Genomic DNA, 7,533 nt, shown 5'->3' on the forward strand with positions numbered 1-7,533 from the left:
GTCTGCTCATGCAGTGTCCATGCCTTTACTTAAAATATATATGTAGGTGAATGTGTGTGAAGGGAAAGCTGCTCCAAGAAAGTGGGAAGTTCATTGATTGATTGATTGATTGATACCAGGATTGAACCCAGGGGTGCTTAACCACTAAGCCATATATCCAGCCCTACAGAGTGCCACTAAACCCTTAAGGCCTCTCCAAGGATTGTTCACTTTTTAAAACAACCTACATTTTACCTGAATCTCTATAATGGCTTTAATGCATTTATTCCCATTCAAGTGTGACCTTTCTTACTAGAAGCAAAAGAAGGGCAACTACATCATTTTAGTCTATTTATCACTCCCAATACTAAGACTGTATGACTGGCAATTAGTAAAGGTTTGATTATATTAATTCAAATTCTACTTCTAGGAATTTATTTTAAGGTAACAGTATAGAAATTTTTTTAAACATGCTTTTTCAGATTGAATCAAAGAATGTATGAAAAGCAGAAGTACAAAATACTTGGGTAATAAAATGTAGCCACATCACTCCCCTACTTTAATAAAATAATTAAAATGTTATTTGGAAAAAAATATTTAAATCCAAAAATGTGATTTGGATTCAATCCTTGCAAAACCACCTTATTAAATGGGATTGATATATAATTTTAATTTTTGAGTACTATTACTTATAAATTTGACTATTGCTTAACATTATGTACTATATATTTTCGTTCATACATCTAATGCTGTATAAAATTTACTAGCTGCATAATATTTAACCACATGGGTTTATCATCAATCATTAAAATAATCCTAAGCACAAATTTTGCACATAATCACAACAAGAAAATTGTTGTCCTTGACTCTAGATCACAAGAGTCTAAACCTTTTTGTTTTGTTTGGGGGGACAGTTGGCGGGGATGGAACCCAAGAGCTTAACCACTGAGCTACATCCCCAACCCTTTATATTTCTATTCATTCATTCATTCTTGATATCAGGGATTGAATCCAGGGGCGCTTAAGCACTGAACCACATCTCCAGCCCTTTATATGCGTGTGTATATCTTTATTTTATTTATTTATTTATTTTTATGTGGTGCTGAGGATCGAACCTAGTGCAACACGCGTGCTAGGCAAGCAGCTCTACCACTGAGCCACAACCCCAGCATCCCTTCTTTTTCTTTTATTTTGAGATAGGGTCTCACTAAGTTGCTTAAGACCTTGCTAAATGGCTGAGGCTGGCTTTGAACTTGTGATTCTCCTGCCTCTCAGCCTCCCGAGCCTCTAGGATTACAGGTCTGAGCTACCTAGAGACTAAGTCTTTTTTAGATCTGCTTACAATAAGAAAACATGGAAGGATCAGAATGATATGCCAAGTGAGAATGTCTGCGATATTTATCTCAATGGCACCCAATATCCACTGGGGGGAGGGGATAGATCAAGATTAATATACCTCCCACATATTTCCGAATAAGGAAAGCATACCCTAAACCCAATAATTTTAAGAAGAAGAAGAAAAAAACTAGTCTAAACGTTGATTTTTGGAAGTGAAACAATTCTTTACACCTCATCAGGCTCCTTTTGGGGAATGGCAGGGCCAGGGAGGGACAAGGGAGTCATGATTATCCGGCCTTTGAGGATCACAGAATGACTTAGGTGACTCCTCGCCAGGTCCACACCTGTCCTGCTCACCCTAACTACCCTCAGAGATCCCAAAGAAAGAACGTCCCGGGCATCCCCAGTCCAGGAGCACGTCAAAGCCTCCTTGCTGGAAAACTTCGCTTAGGTTTCAGTATCCAATGTCCCTCGCTGAGGCATTTCTGTGTCAGACCCAAATAGCTCTGAGGAGAGTGGGCGGAGGAAGCCAAAGAGAACCTCCGGCGGGTCACAGTAACACGTAGAACTCAGCTAGTGACGCACACGGGAGGGACGTGCCGCACAGATAGGCGCTCACACATTCCGCATCAAGACACACAGACAACCATGCTGCTTTGCCGTCAGGCACCCGCGGGCCTGAGACTCCGGCAACAGGCCGACTACGTTACGGACTTGCACGCTTTAAGGGCTTCCTCTGCCACTCCGGCCGATTGAGGCCGGACTCCAATTTAATCCGGTTTCCCAGGCTCCTGACCGAGAGCACTCTTGGCCTATAAATATCCTGGGATGAATTCAACTCACCTTGCGAAGCACAAAAACCAAGCAAAAATGAAAGCGAAGCCATAGATTGAGCGTGCCCATTGCCCGCTGGGAAATGTAGTTCAAGTCCGCTTAGCTCTGGCCGTGGTGGCTTGTGGGAAAAGTAGGCCCGCGCCGGAAATTCTCCTGGGATTCGACGCCCGTTGTAAGGACCACCTTGCTCCGGATCCCTGAAATTTTTGTTCTCTCTATGCTAGCATTACGCAGATGCAAAGACGTGTTGCTCTGGCCCAGACGTTTGAGAAAAGCACGTGTCCGATGTGTCCTAGGAGGTCCAGAAAATGCCGGGGGATCCAGTTTCCCAAAGCTTCTGGCCTGATTGCGAAGAGCAGGCTCTGGAAGGGTCACTGGTATGATCACGAAGGCGAGCGCCCAGGACTGGATTTTAGCTCCTGAGGGCGTGGACCCTATACTTATGTCCCATGATGTATGTCCAGCCTTGCTATAGGTATTTTTAAAGAAAGTAACTATTAAAAAATTGACCCAAATAACAATTCTACATATTATCTACCTATGGGGTATAATATATTTTGATATTTATTTACATTGTGATTAAATCAAACTAATTAAATCCATCACCTCACATTCTTATCCCTTTTTGGTGGAGAAAACTCGTTGCTCTGGCAGATCTAAGAATTGGCAGTGTGTACATTTAGATGTATGTCACCAAGTCACAGGTGATAAATATGTTACATTATTTCCCCCTCCTTTCATACATTTTATTGCCTATTAAATCTAATTAACCAAATTTTAGTAGATATAACAGCAAATTATCTAATTTTGCTTTTCATGCTAACCCCTGAAAGCAGGAGGAAAAAACAATTTGAAATAGAAATTAAAAAGCAGAAAATGAAAATATTCTGAAAAATGTTTTGCAATACCATTTCTGGAAATAGAGATGCTGACATATATACATTACAGACCTTGACCAAACTGTCCCATGGAAGTATTTGCCCAGGATATAGTCTCTGGATTCATCCATCCATACCCAACTACACTCACTGGTACAGGTTCTCAGGCTACCAGAATCCACAAGGTGAGGAGCAGTGAATGGGCAGAGCAACTTTATGGAGTCTTCAGGCACAGTAGCGCTCCTACAACCCCTGAGCTTGAAAACCCATTTAGTATCCTCCGCATTTTGAACTGGGTTGGGAATACTAAGGAGGACTGGGAAGAGACTTGCTAACAAAATGTATTATCTAAGAGCCAGATGCTGAACATTTTGTAATGCCAGGACAGTTTCACCCAACAAATAACTTAAAATGGTTCTTGATATGAAACATATCGGCTGATGCCGTATTTTTCCTTATCAAAAAAAATTACTTTGGGGCTGGGATATGGCTCAAGCGGTAGCGCGCTCGCCTGGCATGTGTGTGGCCCGGGTTCAATCCTCAGCACCACATACAAACGAAGATGTTGTGTCCGCTGAAAACTAACAAATAAATATTTTTAAAAATTACTTTGCTATCTATTTCATATTATGATGGAAAGAGGATTGCAGAAACTTGGCAGAAAGGACTGTCCAAATGCCTGTACTAGGAGACTTCACCAAACTTTAGCATGGCTTTCTGGTAGTTTAAGGTTGTCTGTGATGACTTCATCCCACCCTCCACCCCCCGCCCCCATAAAGTGCCTGCCTGAGAAAGCTGAAAGTTGCTATGAGAATGTCCTGTTTGCTTCAGCCAAAATGTGAAGATAGGTTGACAGGTCCTTAAGAAAATTATTTTAGAAAGTTTGCAATTATAGGCCAGGAGTAGTGGTACACTCCTGTCAACTACTTGGGAGGCTGAGACAAGAGAGAGGATCACAAGTTTAGGGCCAACCTCACTCAGCAACTTAATGAGACCCTGTTCTCCAAAAAATAAAAAGTACTGGGTTGTAGCCCAGAGATGGAAGGCGCCTGGTTCAATCCCCTGTACTGGGGGTGGGGAGGAAGCGTGTTTGGGGTGTTTACAGGCCGAGGATACACAGGATCTTCCCACCGCCCTCTTCAGTTGCTCGAATTGCACGCCTCCACCCTGCAGAGCACTCCAGAAGCCAAAGGCTCCCACATCTGGTCCTCAGATCAGAGAGTGGTCGAATTCCTGAGCAGAGCTCGCAGGCTGTGAAGGGCTCTGGGAAATACAGTCCAGCACTGGAAGACTAATGGAAGGAACCACCAGAGCCAGCCCTGAACTGAACCGTTTCAGAGTTTCAGAGGAGACCACATCCAAGGTTCCGTGAAAGGTTCCCATAACGTTGGGACTGCCACTCATACCCATGTTTCTCTTCAGCTGAGCATGCCCCTCTGAACCTCTGTGCCCCAGAAAATTCATAGTTGGAAACCTCATCACCAATGTGATGGTTTAGGAGGTGATTAGATGGGGTTAATGCCCTTATGAAAGATTTTTCCCCCTTACAGCATTTGAGAACACTGAAGTTTCATTTTATGAGCTGGAAATGGGTCTTTACCAGACACCAAATTTGTTGGCACCTTAATATTGGACTTCTCATTCTTCATAACTGTCAGAAATAAATTTCTTTAATTTATAAGCTGCCCATTTGTATTTTTTTCAAAGCTAAAAGGAATAAAATATGACCCTATATTGCACCTAACTGGTGTCAGCTGAAACTTTTGGTTTTTAAGTTTATGGTTTCCAAAGGTTTAGGACTCAAATTATGGAGATCAAAGTCCTATTTCTCTTATTTTCAAGAGGCAGATGAATCCAGAGAAACCTCTTTGGTACGCAATTACTGTCTCTGTGGTAGTAGAGGGCATGGGATGTGGAATAAATTTCTGGGGTGAGGTTAGTGTTGGCAGATAGATTAATATGGGATCAGGTGTGAGGCAGGGAGAAGTTCTTAAGATCATTGACCCACGGGGTGAAAGTAATCACTAATAGTGATTAACCCTGAGTCACAGCTCTGGCCTTGGGCTAGAATATTTATTTTTTATTTAGTTTTGTGGTGCTTGAGATCCATCCCAGGGCTACTAGGCAAACACTACCATTGAGTTACATCACAGACCTTGGGTAGAATTTTAGAGCTGGAAGAGATCCCATATCACAAAGGGAGACACCAGAGAAAAAGTGACCAGGAATAGGAATTCCCTTGTGTGACTCTTTGGAAGGGAATTCTGTGAGGGGAAAAAAATAACACTTCTTAGAAGCCCTATCAGGTCCCAAGTAAGAATCTGAGACCTTTGATAAGTTGCAGCCCCAGGTAGCTTCCACCTGGGTTTTTCTTTCTCTTACAAAGGTGAGTCTCTTCCCCTTTTATCTGTATACACAGAAGGTGTATAGAGCAGGTCTTAGTTTGAGACAGAACTTTTTACTCCTAATTCCATTCTCCTTCTCCAGTTTTCTGTTTCACTAGAAGTGCTCGAAGGAGCAGGGAAGCATGGCTATTGTGGATTTAAAAACCATGTTCAAGTTATGGTGAAATGTATTTCTTCCATTAACTACTTTCTTGCTTGTTTTTCCTGAAATGCACTTTCCTCTTTTTGATAGTAACCAAGCCTGGTTTGAGATTTGCCAGCATGATTTTGTTTTATTCATAAATCTCCTTGGACTCCGAAAGGCAATATTCTTTTGTTTGTTCATTCAATCATCTGCACTGGTGCCTCGAGAGAGGCTCAGAGCAAGAAAATATCGTCTCTCAAAGCACCAATGTAATATTGGATTTCCCCCATGACTAACCCACTGATTCATTCCTTTAGCCCCAGCTGCTATTCCTCCTTCTCTCCATTTATCATTGATTTTTATCCAAAGTTTTCCACCTTTGGAAGTTAGGTTCAGCCACTGTACCATCCAAATTGCTGGCAGCAATATCAGTCTAACATGTGCTGACCTCTTATTCCATTCCCATTCATATAGTATAAAGTTACATAGGTACAGAGCTAGTGGGCCGTCTCCACCTCTAGGCACCATCCTTGCATGCACTGCCATCCCCAGTCTTGCCAGATGGTCTGCAACGACAATCCATCCCATCAGGACCTCAGGCATTCTGGCATAAAGATTGAAAGGTAAAGTTACATGCTCCATCTGTGTGTGGGAGCCTTCCCCAAGGGAGTAAGTCCTATCTTATTCCTCAGTTTCTGATATTATCATATCATCAAAGCAATGTATTACACTTGTCACCTGAATCAAGTGTATTCTTCCTAACCATATTAAAATAGTAAGCTGGTGTTCAAACAATCCTGTGACAATAAGGTAAGTGTCAGTATGGATCTTCACTAGAACGCAAACTAAGGTTGACTCTCTTCTAAGATGGAGATCAAGGGATCTCATTTTTCATCCTGAAATACTCTTCCTTCAGGTGTTCCCCAGGACAATATTTCAGCTCACATTACATGTCACCGTCTCTACAGCATCCATTCCTTCACTGTACTGCCACTGGAATTATCTCCATTATTACATCACTGTATCATTGTCCATGCCCCTACCAGTACGTCAGTTCCACAGGGGTAGGAATTTCTGTTCGTTGTTTAGTTTTCTCTTTGTCTCTTATATCTCCACCATCTTTGGCTTTATTTCCTACAAATTTCTCTTTTAGAAAGTCTGCAAAACAGCTCTTGGGAAAGGCAACGACAGGTTGATGGTCTGATGTGGTAAGCCGTTCTAATTAGACCGTGGCCGCCATTAGAAGATGGCGCTGGCTTCCACTGTGGCCTGTGATAAACAACTCCTAATATGGAGAATTGGCACGCAATCCCTTACCACCCTATGAGAAAGGTCCACGTAGCAGCTTAAGATTGGTATGCTGGAGGCTTTATTAGGCTGTGCTTGGGCGCTCGGCGACGGGTCACTAGAAGATGATACATGAATCAAGGCCTGAATAAACTGCTGAAAGAAGAATCCTGTGTCGTGTTTTCCCTTGCCGGCGAGGGGTCGCGGCAATTGGTGGCCCGGACGTGGAATTATATTCCTCGAACCCAGGATCCAGAACTTTCAGCAGTCAGGGTGGTGCACCAGTAAGTTCCCAGGTAAGTGGGAATCTGCAAGCAAATAGCGGGGCGCTCTCTCTGTAAACAAAGAGAGAGCGGAAAAAAGGACGCTCCCCTGTAAATAAGGAGAGAGCAGGGATTTGTACTTTTACTTTCAATATATCTTTGGAGACATTATGGGCGCTACCTCTTCAAGCCCAATTTTGTTGGCCCTAGATGGGCTGCTACGTTCAAAAGGACTTAAGGTAAAGCAGAGCACTTTGCAGATGTTTTTGAGAGAAGCTGATATAGCAGCTCCTTGGTTTGCCTTTTCAGGGAGTCTTACGATTCCTAGCTGGGACAAATTAGGGAAAGATCTAGATTTCGCTCGTGAGCAAGGTACCTTGGAGGGTGGTGTTATACCACTTTGGAAGTTAGTTAGAGGATGTATA

The 7,533-nt window shown here is 42.7% G+C and overlaps 1 protein-coding gene across 8 annotated transcripts in view; it reads right to left on the minus strand.

Moving 5' to 3' along the window:
• Positions 1 to 7,533, minus strand: part of LOC107151504 (zinc finger protein 573) — a 157,678-nt gene that overhangs the window by 123,564 nt on the left and 26,581 nt on the right. The window contains exon 1 of one of the 8 annotated variants that reach the window (XM_048791100.1): positions 2,161 to 2,242. The exons of the other annotated variants lie outside the window; for them this stretch is intronic. The gene's annotated coding sequence lies outside the window, so the exon portion shown is untranslated. Of the gene's footprint in view, positions 1 to 2,160; positions 2,243 to 7,533 lie in introns of those variants that run through there. 8 annotated transcript variants of the gene reach the window in all.

Source organism: Marmota marmota, unplaced genomic scaffold (genome assembly GCF_001458135.2).
Source record: "Marmota marmota marmota unplaced genomic scaffold, marMar, whole genome shotgun sequence".
Lineage (NCBI taxonomy): Eukaryota > Metazoa > Chordata > Mammalia > Rodentia > Sciuridae > Marmota > Marmota marmota.